The 13,251-nt window shown below is 48.2% G+C and overlaps 1 long non-coding RNA gene across 2 annotated transcripts; it reads left to right on the top strand.

Moving 5' to 3' along the window:
* The first annotated feature begins 464 nt into the window (after nt 1-464).
* LOC134346096 (uncharacterized) lies at nt 465-12,481 on the top strand. 2 transcript variants are annotated; one of them, XR_010017825.1, is made up of 4 exons: nt 471-576; nt 3,052-3,101; nt 9,811-10,008; nt 11,637-12,481. It is a non-coding gene; the product is annotated as an uncharacterized LOC134346096 (long non-coding RNA). The 2 variants fall into 2 exon arrangements; XR_010017826.1 differs by lacking the exon at nt 3,052-3,101 and having other exon boundaries at nt 465-576.
* Nucleotides 12,482-13,251: the final 770 nt, after the last annotated feature.

Below are 13,251 nucleotides of genomic sequence, written 5' to 3'. Positions count from 1 at the left end.
TCCCAGCTCTTTAGTTCATCCTCCACCCCCCTTCAGGTTACTCCGATCACCGTGTGTGTCTCTCCCCCTCCCCCATCTTTTATATCTACTTCAGTTCTTCTTTCCCCAGTCCTGCCGAAGGGTTTCGGTCCGAAGCGACGACTGTACTTTTCATCCCCCCATAGAAGCAGAAAAGCCCGCTGAGTTCCTCCAGCATTTTGTGCGTGTTGTACCGTGTACATCGAGTCCCTCCTGGTGACTTGCGGTCTAAGGTGTTAGTCTGGGTGAACTGTACCCAAGTTCATTAACGCAAAGTTCACATGCACAGGCGATAAACAAAGTTACTGACAGGAGCTTCCTGTGATTCTGTGAACAAACTCGGCGCTTCCATCGGACTGAACTCTGCAGCTCTCGGAGGCGGTCCGTCAATCAGCCGGACCGGCTCTCATCGGCCGAGGAGTGAGCCCCGCCCAGTGGGCCGTCCATTGCCACCGGGAGCGAGTGGGTCCGATCCGGGGACAGGCCGCAAATCGGCAGCTGCGCCTTGGGCAACCGCTGCAACACCGACCGGGGCTGCGAATCTTTTCAGTGGTGGAGGTGAGGAGATTCCGAGAGATTTTCCAGCTATACTGAGGGTGCCCGGCCTTTCCCCGCCGGGGATCGGGGCCGGTTGTTTGCAGCTGCCTCCGAAACCCGTCTCCTGTTGCAGGGAGACCGGAGCTGCGCCGCAGCGGCTGCTGATGGGTCGCTGGTGCTCTCACCTCTCTCCTGTGCAATCCGACAGACTGAAGGGCGAGGGAGGACAAGCACCGATGACCTCTTCTCCGGTCTTCAACCCTCCTCCTCTCCCTGGTCACCCCGCTCGGGTCTTCTGCCTTCTCTGGATCCTTACATTGCCAACTGCTGATGGGACATCAACTATCTCCACTTCACCGCTCCTCTCTCCAATTCCAACCTCACTCCTTCCGAACACTCTGCTCTCCACTCCCTCAGCACTAATCCTCACCTCACCCTCAGACCCGCAGATAAGTGGGGTGCTGTAGTAGTCTGGCGTACTGACCTCTACCGTTCAGGCCCAGTGACAATTCTCAGACATCTCCTACTTACTTACCCCTCGAACAGGACCCCACTAAGGAGCACCAGGCCACTGCCTCCCACACCATCACCAACTTTATAAGCTCTGGGGATCTCCCATCCACTGCCTCCAACCTCAACCTCACAGTTCCCGCAGCCCGCACCTCCCCTTTCTACCTCTTACCCAAGATCCACAAACCTGCCTGTCCAGGCAGTTCCATTGTTTCAGCTTCTTCCTGCCCCACTGAACTCGTATCGGCAAACCTCGACTCTGTTTTATCCCTCTTGGTCCAGTTCCTTCCTCCCTACAACAGTGGCACTTGACACACTCTGGATCTTTTCAATGATTTCAAATTCCCTGGTCTCAATCATCTTATTTTCACTCTGGATGTCCTGTACCTATACACCTCCACCCCCAACCAGGAAGGCCTCAAAGCTCTCCATTTCTTACTGAACAGCATTTCTCCTCCAGCACCACCACTCTCCTCTGTCTGGCAGAACTTGTCCTCACTCTCAGTAATGTCTCCTTTCACTCCTCCCACTTCCTTCAAACTAAAGGGGTAGCCATGGGCACTCGCAAGGATCCCAGCTATGTCTGCCTTTTTATCAGCTACATGGAACAGTTTATGTTACTGGTGTCTGTCCCCCACTTTTCCTACGCTACATTGATGACTGCATTGGTGTTGCTTCCTGCACCGATTCTGAGCTCTTCGACTTCATCGACTTTGCCTCCAACCTCCACCCTGCCCTCAACTTTACCTGGTCCATTTCCAACACCTCCCTCCCCTTTCTTGGCCTCACTGTCTCTGTGTCTGGAGACAGCTTATTTACTGATGCCTGTTATAAACCCACGGACACTCACAGCTACCTGGACTGTACCTCTTCCCACCCTGTTACTTGTAAAGACGCCACCCCTTTCTCTCAATTCCTCTGTCTCCGCCGCATCAACTCTCAGGGAGAGGCTTTTCATTTTGGAAAATTGGAGGTGTCCTCCTTCTTCAAAGAAAGGGGCTTCCCCCCTTCCACCATCAATGCTGCTCTCAACTGCATCTCTTCCAGTTCACGATGTCTGCTCTCACCCCATTCTCCTGCCACCCCATCAGGGATAGGGTTTCTCTTGTCTCCACCTGCCACCCCACCAACCTTTGTGTCCAGCACATAATTCTCTGTAACTTCCATCATATCCAACAGGATCCCACTGCCAAGCACATCTTTCCCTCCCCCTTGCTTTCTGCTTTCCGCAGGGTTCTCCCTGTACACGACTCCCTTGTCTATTCGCCCCTCCCCACTGATCTCCCCCCTGGCAAAGGGAACATGTGCTACACCTGGCCCTACACATCCTCCCTCAGTACCATTCAGGGCCCCAAACAGTCCTTTTAGGTGAGGCAACACTTCACCTGTGAGTCTGTTGGGGTTATGTACTGTGTCTGGTGTTCCTGGTGTGGCCTCCTGTACGTCAGTGAGAACTGACATAGATTGGCAGTCCGCTACACCAAGCACCTATGCTCCATTTGCCAGAAACCGTAGGATCTCCCAGTGGCCACCCATTTTAATTAAACTTCCCATTCCCATTCCGACATTTCAATCCATGGTGATGAGGCCATGCTCAGGTTGGAGGAGCAACACCTTATATTCTATGTGGGTATCCTCCATCCTGATGGCATGAACATCGATTTCTCAGCCCCTCTTTCACCATTCCCTGTCCCCTTTTCCCTCTCTCACTTTATCTCCTTGCCCGCCCATCGCCTCCCTCTGGTGCTCCTCCCCCTTTTCTTTCTTCCGTGGCCTTCTGTCCTCTCCTATTAGATTTCCCCTTCTCCAGCCCTGTATCTCTTTCACTAATCAACTTCCCAGCTCTTTACTTCACCCCTCCCACCTTCCCGGTTTTACCTCTCACCTTGTGTTTCTCCCTCCCCTCCCCCAACTTTTAACCCTGACTCCTCATCTGTTTCTCTCTGGTCTTGATGAAGGGTTTTGGCCCAAAACTCTTTTCCTTAGATGCTGCCTGGCCTGCTGAATTCCTCCGGCATTTTCTGTGTGCTGCAAAGGTAAACATACGTTTTAAAAAATTAAGCTCTATTTATAATAAAATATCTACAAAAGTTTAAAACAGTTCAAATGACATTTGACATTCTTAATGTCATATGGTCAATACATTCAGTAGTGTTGACACTGATTTAACCATTGCCATTCAGATCGCCTCGGGGATGTTACAAATTTCAGTGTTCACGGGGCTTCCCCACCTGACCCAGGCCCTCCATGTGTGGTAGCAGAAGGAGTCTCGACTGTGGTCCTCTCCCAGAGACTTTGCACTGGCTGCACTGAGAGCCACTGTGTCCCTCAGCACGTCCTCCTGCAGCCTGGACTGTGCCTGTCGACAGCGTTCCCTTCGCGACATCTGGCTGTGCTGGGAGACCAACAGGTTTCGGGCAGAACAAAGAGCGTCTCTCACTGAGTTAATGATCTTCCAGCAGCAGTTCCCGGGCTGGATGACTCAATGGAGAACGTGGTGGGGGGTTTGTCCACTGAGTCAGTGTGAGTGGAAGTGAGAAACAGGAAGGGAACAAGTCCTCCGTTGGGAGCGAGAGCATTGGGAAGCTTTTCAAAACTAACAGAAGGAAACTTAAAAAACGGTTTGTAAGGATGAAATATGAAGGTTAGCTAGTCAATAATATAAAGGAGGATATCAAAAGTTTTATCAGATAAATAAGAGTGAAAGAGAGGTGAGAGTGAATATCAGACCACGAGAAAGTTACGTTGGAAATGGTGGACAAAGTCATTAAGTACATTGTATCAGTCTTCATTGCGGAAGACACCAGCAGTCTGCCAGAATTTTAAGAGTGTTAGGGCACAGAAGTGAGTGTTGTCACTATCGCTATGGAGAAGGATGGTGGAGAACAGAAAGATCTGAAAGTAGACAAGTCACCTGGAGCAGATGAGTGAGACCCAGAGGTTCTGAAAGAAGTAACTGAAATGATTGTGGAGACATTAGTGCTGATCTTTCAATTTTCACTCGTGCTTTTGGGGGACTGGAAAATTGCAAATGTCACTCCACTCTTTAAGAAGGGAGAGAGGCAAAAGACAGGAAATTATAGGCGATTTCTTCTGACTTCACTGGTTGGCTAGAGTCTGTAATTAAGGATGAGGTTTCAGAGTAATTGAAGGCATATGATAGGTTGAAATCAGCATGATTTTTCCTTCAGGAGAAATCTTGCCTGACCAATCTGTTGCATTCTTTGAGGAAATAACAGGTAGGATAGACAAAGAAGAGTCAATAGACGTTGTTTACTTGGATATTCAGAAGGCATTTGACAAGGAGCCGCACATGAGGCTGCTAAACAAGGTGAGAGTACATGGAATTACAGGAAAGATACCAGCACGGATAGAAGATTGACTGACTCTCAGGAGATAAAGAGGGGGAATAAAGAGGTCCTTTACTGGTCGGGTATCGGTGATGAGTGGTGTCCGCAGGGGTTGGTGTTGTGACCGCTTCTTTTCATTTTGTTTGTCACTGATATGGATGGCAGAATTGCTGGTTTTGTGGATAATACAAAGATAGCTGGAGGGGTTGGTAGTGTTGAGGAATCAGGGAGTCTGCATTAGGCCTTAGATTGCAGAATGTCCGAGAAGTGGTAGCTGGAATATAGTGTCGGGAAGTACATGGTCGTGCACGTTGGTAGAGGGAATAAAGGTATCGAAGGAATAAAGGTGCTTTCAAGTAGGTACAGAGGAGAGGTTGGGGTAAGTTTTTACTCAGAGAGTGCTGAGTGCGTGGAACGGGCTGCCGGCGATGGTGGTGGAGGCAGATATGATTGGATCTTTCAAGAGACTCCTGGATAGGTACATGGAGCTTCGAAAAATAGAGGGCTATGGGTAACCCTAGGCAATTTCTAAAGTAAGTTCATGTTCAGCACAGCATTGTGGGCCGAAGGGCCTGTATGGGGCTGTAGGTTTTCTATGTTTCTATTAAACGTGCAGCAAATTGGGAAATTGGAGGTGGAGAGAGACTTGGGAATCCTGGTGCAGTATTATCCAAAGCTTAACATGCAGGCTGAGTCAGTGGTCGGGAAGGCAAATGCAATGTCAGCATTAATTTTGAGGGGAGAAGAGTGTAAAAGAAAAGATGTAATGCTGAGCCTTGATAAGGCATTGGTCAGACTCCATTTGGAGTATTGTGAGCAGTTTTGGCTCCTTGTATCAGAAAGGATGTTGGGACATTGGAAAGGGTCCAGAGGTAGTTGTGAAAAATGATCCTGGTAAAGAACAGGTTAGTTAGAAGAAGCATTTGATGGTTCTGTGCCTGCATTTGCTGGAGTTTAGAAAAATAATGAGTTATCTCATTGTGACCAGTCAAATACTGGATGGCCTATAGAGAGTGGAGTTGGAAAGGATGTCTCCGATAGTGGGAGAGTCTAGGACCAAGGGGCACAGACCCATAATACAAATACATCCCTTTTGTACATTGGTGATGGGGAATTTCTTTAGTTATTAGATTGTGAAAATAGAATTCATTGTCACAGAGATGTGGGGGCCAAGTCATTGAGTATATTTAAAGTTGAGGTTGATGGGTTCTTGATTAGTAAGGGTGTCAGATTGTCGGGAGAAGGCAGGAGAATAGGATTGAGAGGGTAAATAAGTCAGCCATGATGCATTGACAGAGTAGACTTGATGGACCGAATGGTGTAATTCTGCTCCTATGTTCTTTGGTTTTCTGGTCAAACTCAATTTGATCCTGTCTCTCAGAAATTTTCCCATCACAGCTGTGAGGCTCAGCGGCCTGGAGTTTCCCAGATTGTCCTTCCAGCCCTTCTCAAGTTGTGTCCTTGAGCCACCCTGCACCCTCTCTCTCCACCTTTGATTTCTGAATTTGCTGCACGTTTAATAGAAACATAGAAAACCCAACATATTTAAATATAAATTCCACAGTGGGTTGTGGTTCTGTGGAATGCTCTGCCTCAGAAGGCAGTGGAGGCCAATTCTCTGCATTCTTTCAAAAAAGCGTTGGATAGAGCTCTTAAAGATAGCGGAGTGAAGGAATATGGGGAGAAGGCAGGAAAAGGGTACTGATTGTGGGTGATCAGCCATGATCACAGTGAATGGTGGTGCTGGCTCAAAGGGCTGAATGGCCTACTCCTGTACCTATTGTCTATTGTCTATAAACCCAGTTGGCACATGGGTATTACACCTCCCAATTGTACAAGATACAAGTATAATATACCAAAAAAACATGGAAAAGGAAAAAAAATATTTACCCAATAGAAAAACTAATCTAAACAATGCTAACCACCTAAACTAAAGAAAGAAAAAGACATGGACTGTTGTGTAACGTCAAAAAAAAGGAACCATTAGTGTCGTCGACTCCGCTCATCTCGATGTATATTAAAAAGAAACAGAATAGGTTTGGAAAAGTTCAAATTACATCGTATGGAAGTGTTGAATAAATGGCTTCCAAGTCTTTTTGAATTTAATAGAGGGATCATATATTACACCTCTAATTTTTTTCCAAGTTTAAACACAACATAGTTTGAGAGAGCCAATGAAATGTGTGGGAGGATTGATCTCTTTCCAGTTCAGCAAAATGGATCTTCCAGCCATTAGTGTAAGAAATGCAATCATAAGACGAGCTGAAGAGGTCAGATGGTTTAGTTCTATCATTGGTAACCCAAAAATTGTGGTAATAGGGTGGACCTACTCCTGTTGTCTTCGCATGCCCTTGATCAGGCTCTGGGGATTTATCCACCTCAGCTGGCTTTCACATCATCAGCACCTACTCTTTTGTAATGTGAGATTTTCCATGATGTTGATGTTCATTCTCCTTCATTCCGTGGATCCCATGATGTTTTCCCTGGGAAATAGGGATGGGAAATATTGATTTCAGACCACTCCCCTCCCGAGCTGATCCACCGGTTGATAACCACATGAGCGCTTAAGGAAATCTGTTCTCTCACTAATTACTCTTTAAATCTCAATGTGCCTGTAGCCCCTCATGAATGTCATAGAAACACAGAAAATAGGTGCAGGAGTAGGCCATTTGGCCCTTTGAGCCTGTACCGCCTTTCAGTATGATCATGGTTGATCATCTAACTCAGAGCCCTGTACCTGCCTTCTCCCCATACCCCCTGATCCCTCTAGCCACAAGGGCCATATCTAACTCCCTCTTAAATATAGCTAATGAACTGGCCTCAACTGTTTCCTGTGGCAGAGAATTCCACAGATTCACCACTCTCTGTGTGAAGATGTTTTTCCTCATCTCGGTCCTAAAAGGCTTCCCCTTTATCCTTAAACTGTGACCCCTCATTCTGGACTTCCCCAACATCAGGAACAATCTTCCTACATCTAGCCTGTCCAATCCCTTTAGAATTTTATACGTTTCAATAAGATCCCCCCTCAATCTTCTAAATTCCAATGAGTATAAGCCTAGTCGATCCTGTCTTTCATCATATGAAAGTCCTGCCATCCCAGGAATCAATCTGGTGAACCTTCTTTGTACTCCCTCTATGGCAAGTATGTCTTTCCTCAGATTAGGGGACCAAAACTGCACACAATACTTCCAGGTGTGCTCTCACCAAGGCGTCGTACAAGTGCAGTAGTACCTCCCTGCTCCTGTACTCGAATCCTCTTGCTATGAATGTCAGCATACCATTCGCCTTTTTCACCGCCTGCTGTACCTGCATGCCCACTTTCAATGACTGGTGTACAATGACACCCAGGTCTCGTTGCACCTCCCCTTTTCCTAATCGGCCACCATTCAGATAATAATCTGTTTTCCTGTTCTTGCCACCAAAGTGGATAACCTCACATTTATCCACATTAAATTGCATCTGCCATGAATTTGCCCACTCATCTAACCTATCCAAGTCACCCTGCATCCTCTTAGCATCCTCCTCACAGCTAACACTGCCACCCAGCTTCATGTCATCCGCAAACTTGGAGATGCTGCATTTAATTCCCTCATCTAAATCATTAATATATATTGTAAACAACTGGAGTCCCAGCACTGAGCCTTGTGATACCCCACTACTCACTGCCTGCCATTCTGAAAAGGTCCGTTTATTCCCACTCTTTGCTTCCTGTCTGCCAACCAATTCTCTATCCACATCAATACCATACCCCCAATACCGTGTGCTTTAAGTTTACACACTAATCTCCTGTGTGGGACCTTGTCAAAAGCCTTTTGAAAATCCAAAGCTACCACATCCACTGGTTCTCCCCTATCCACTCTACTAGTTACATCGTCAAAAAATTCTAGTAAGATTCGTCAGACATGATTTTCCTTTCACAAATCCATGCTGACTTTGTCCGATCATTTCACTGCTTTCCAAATGTGCTGTTATCTCATATTTGATAACTGACTCTAGCATTTTCCACCGATCACCACCACCGATGTTAGGCTAACCGGGGTCTATAATGCCCCAGTTTCTCTCTCACTTCTTTTCTAAAAAGCGGGGTTACATTAGCCACCCTCCAATCCTCGGGAACTAATCCAAATTATCATTCAAATTATCTGCAGAGGTATCGCGTGTTCTCCTCCTATTCTCTTGATTTCTCTCTTCACTGTACTCCTCTCTCTGTCTGATTCTCCTCGGGTCAGAGAGCTGAATCCACGCTTGTTTACTCTGTGTGGTCAGAGCCTTCACAATGTATTTTCCCAGTTCCCTCAGTAACCTGGTCCACCTGTGTCTGTGCTGACCATGAGACCAAATAAAACTAACCCCACCTTTCTGCGTACACTCTATATCCCACACACCCCACCTCCCTTTTCCTGCCTCCTCACGGGCAGCCACAAAATAAAGAAACCCAATAGAACCCAAAAGAAAGAAGACTGTGAAACATACAATGCACAGAAAAATACTCGGTACTCCAAAGACAAAAAGAAGCCGATAGAGGAACTCAGCAGGTCGGGTGGCATCTCTACAGGAAAAGTGATAGTCGACATTTCAGGCTGAGATTCTGCATCAAAGCCCTGTGTGACGAGAATACATATAAAAATTAAGATGTTTGCTGGCCTGGGTTAGCATCAGTGACATCAGCAAGTGGTCTGCCACCTGCCCTCAGGGGAAGGAGAGATAAGGAACAATGGAGCAGCGTCTGGAGATGTGTAATGAAGGGACGGGGGAGAGAGAGCTGTCTGGAGCGGCTCCCCCCTTTGAACCTTGAACTGTTTGAAGTGATGGACAGGAGATGCCCCAGCAGGGGGATAAAAAGGGACAGGTTCGCTAAGGCAGGACACACACGCCACCAGAGGTAGCGAGACCCTGGAAGCGGTACGCCTCTCACGAGTCGGTGGGAAGTACCAGACAACGCCCGGGGTGGAAAGGTACGATCAGCGGGAACCTGGTGTGTGTCCGCCCTTGCCTGGGTGCCGGGTTCACTGCAGAGGATCGACCGCATCTGGAGGAGGGGTCACAGTCGGTGACGTCAGGTGACATCACCAAGGACCCGCCCAAAAGCTGCTTGTGAGCCATCTCGCCGGTCTGTGAGTGAAGCAGTGTCTGAATGATCAGTTGTTCCTGTTCTATCTCTCTCTTCCCCCACGTTGTCCATCGCCATGGCAACGATTACTGCGAACTGAACTACTAAACTGGACTGAAATTTGAGTCAGTTTGAAATTTGGTCATTTACCCCTAGACAACGATAGAGCTTGATTGATGCTGTTATCTTAATTCTGTGCACATGTGTGTTTATCATCGCTGAACTGTTGCATTTATTATCCTTTCGATTACTGTGTTGCTTGTTTCTTTAATAAAACTTTCTTAGTTCTAGTACTCCAGACTCCAACTGAGTGATCCATTTCTGCTGGTTTGGCAACCCAGTTACGGGGTACGTAACACCCGTCTCTGCTGCCTCTTGTGTCTCCACAACACTCCAAACGTGACCTCACCAAAGCTTCAAGCAAGAGAAGATCAGATCTTCGTCAGGACTGGAGAAAAAAAGATGAGAAGTCAGAGTAAGAAGGTGAGGGGAGGGAAAGAAGAAATACAAGGTTGTAGGTGATCGGTGAACCCAGGAGAGGGGGAGTGGTGAATAAAGAGCTGGGAAAGAGACTGGTGACATTGTTAAAGGGCTGGAGAAGGAGGAATCTGGTAGAGGACAGAAGGCCATGGAAGAAAGGGGAGGTGGAGGAACACCAGAGGGATGTGATGGGCAGGAAAGGAGGCAAGGTGAGAGAGCGAAATGGGAATGGGGAATGGTGATGGTGTGTCCATTACCGGAATTTCAAGAAATTGATGTTCTTGCCATCAGGTTGGAGACTAGCCAGACGGAATAATGTTTTGACAAGATATATGTGGATAGTTTGACTAGAGAAGCGATTACAGATGACCGCCTCCCAGTAAGTGAGGCTGGGACCAAGTGGTTAATGTGTCAGTGGGGAAGACTTTGCCCCAGTGAGCATCTTTCTCTTAGTTTTGAAACAGATGGAAAAATTGGACCAGTGCTGAGCCTGCATCTACCTGGAAAGCAGAGATGATGTCTCAGGCTTTCTCTCTCTTTCTCTGCCACACGCACACGCACACGCACACGCACAGACACGTGAGCTCAGACATCTACCTTTATCCAGGCCTGGTCTTCACTTGCACTTACACACAGTTTCATCTGACCTCCCTCAACTTTGATCCCTCTTGTCCTCACCCTCGGGATTCCCCCTGCCCCTTACCTTCTGTGCACCCTTCCTCAGATCTCATGCCTCCAACACTTTCCCACCCCTCCCTCTGCTGCACCCTGTTTGCTACGTGGTTCCTTCCTGTGACCCCTGCATTGGGCTCTGCTTCCCACCCAAGTGGGAGACACAATCCTTGGTCGGGTGACACAACTGTCGCAAATGATCATGTGAGTGAGGCTGAGTGATGGATGGGGCGAAAGGGGCACTGGAAAACTGAGTGACGGAGGGGCAGAAAGAAACCCACACTGAGAACCGCTTGTGACCTTTGATACCTGCATGGGGGTATTTTGTCGCCCAGTCAGTTTGACAGGGCTGGGGAGTGAGTGAGAGGAAAGGACTAAGGTTGAGGATCACACGGGAGGAGGAGTAAGAGAGGAAAGGGGTACGCCACCATGTGACCCTCAACTTCAGACATCGTTGTTAATGCTCTGAACTCGGGATTCCACCAAACCGGCTGATAAATGTTTGGACGTTCAGTTCATGGCGATACCGCTTTCAACCAGCAGATGGGGATAGCGAGCTGTGCAAAGATCAGTTTCACGGCGAGGATCCCCACCTGCTGCTGGGAACCGGTACTGCAGGGCTTCTTCCTTCATGCTCCCTCCCCCAATCCCCCACCCGACTCACCTGGTGTATCTTTCACATGTCATTTGTACTCCTTACCCTCCCCCGCCTAATTCCGACTTTATCCCCCCTCCTGCCCAGTCCCGATGAAGGTTCTCGGCGGGAAACATCGTCTGTTTATTCCTTCCATAAATGCAGCCGGACCCGCTGAGTTCCTCCAGCATTTTGTGTTGCTCGGGATTTCCAGCGTCTGCAGACTCTCGCGTGTCAGATCCATTTGTTGTTGTTTGATTGTTCGTTTATTTGAATCAGATGCTCGAAAAACTAAAAATAAACAGAAAATATTTGAACTCCGCAGAGGCCAGGCAGCGTTTGAATGAAGATGTCATGGACGTGGAACGCAAACTCCGTGTCTCTCGCCGTGGATCCTGACTGACCTGTTATTGTTGTTCCTGCATTTCCTGGGGATAAAACGGGTCGAAAACAGAATAACTGATTCCACGTGGGCACCCGTTGTGATCTTGTCTCATCAATTAGAGGAACCGCTCCTCATGTTCCACTGGGGCAGCCTGAAACCTGCCGGCATGAACATTGAATTCTCTGACTTCCGGTAGTTGCTCCCCCTCTGTCACTTTTCCTTTTAATTTTCTCTCTTCGTGATACATCAGCCCCCATCACTGTCTCTCCTTCCTCTCCTCCCCCACCCTCCCCATCTGCCCATCCCTCACACGCTCCTCCCCCCTCCCTCCCTTTGTTCCAGACTCCACCTTCCTCTCCGACCAGATTGCATCATCCTTGTCACTGCCACCTCTCACCTCCCGGCTTCTGACACATTCCCACACTCCACCCGTCCCTCCCCTGGATCAGCTGCCAGCTCTTCCACCACCTTTCTGTACTGACCATCTCCCCTCTTTCTTTCAGCCCAGATGAAGGGTCTGGAGCCGAAATGGTAACTGTTCATTTCCCATTCCCATCCTGCCTGTCTCGCTGAGAATCTCCGGCGCTTTGCGTGTTTCCAGCGTTGCCTGGCCATTCCCTAACATTCACCTTGACCTTCCCAGTCAGCACCACCACCGCTTGTCCAACTGAACCTGTCACATTGTAGGTGGACTTTAGGACCCGGGCAGCTCAACACTCATAGCCCGCGGCTGCTACTGAATGCGTAGTATTTCTGTTCCGTTGGTGGATGCAGTGAACACATTAAAATTAATGGATCTATAATTCGTGTTTATTTCATTCTCTCCACACGTATTTTGCACCGAGTTACTCCTGTCGCCGGTCCCGGGACCAGACCCGGAGCGAAACCGGAGCAGATTCCCAGCCACTGGTTTTTATGCCAAGTCCAGAAGAAAGAATAAAGTTTCCTTGTGAATTTATTTCCAGTGAAGATGTGGAGATGGGACGTGGTCTCCGCGTTGTAAAATGAAACTGTCCCGGACTCGTAACAGAGATAACCTTCTGACCGTTCTCTCTGCAACTTTTCCTGATACTGTTGCTGTGGCACGTTCGGCTCCCAATGGCAGCAGCGAGGAGAGAACATGGCCTTCTTGTGGCAGCGCTCCATGTCAGATGCGCTCAGTGGCGAGGAAGGCTTTTCCTGCGACAGTCTGGGCAGTGTTCACTCTGGGCATTTGTGTTTCCACAGCAGGCCGTGATGCAAGCAGTCAGGACAATCCCCACTGCGTATCTATAGAAGTTTGTCAAAGTTTTAGATGGCATGTCGAATCTGCGCAAATTCTGTACTATCACAGTAGAGGCAATGCCGTGTCTTCTTGGTAATGGCGCTTAATGTGCTGGACCCAGAACAAATTCCCTGAAATCAGAACCATAAGGAATTTAAAGGCATTCACCCCTCCCTGAAGAGGTCTACCTCATGGACCTCAGGTTATTCCCTCCTCCAGACGATAGTCGGCCTGGTTCTGCTGACATTGAGTGAGCGGTTGTTGTTGTGGCACCAAACAGCCTGATTTTCA

This window comes from Mobula hypostoma, chromosome 5 (assembly GCF_963921235.1).
Source record: "Mobula hypostoma chromosome 5, sMobHyp1.1, whole genome shotgun sequence".
In the NCBI taxonomy this organism is placed as follows: Eukaryota; Metazoa; Chordata; class Chondrichthyes; order Myliobatiformes; family Myliobatidae; genus Mobula; species Mobula hypostoma.
This window is presented reverse-complemented; position numbering and strand designations above follow the sequence as displayed.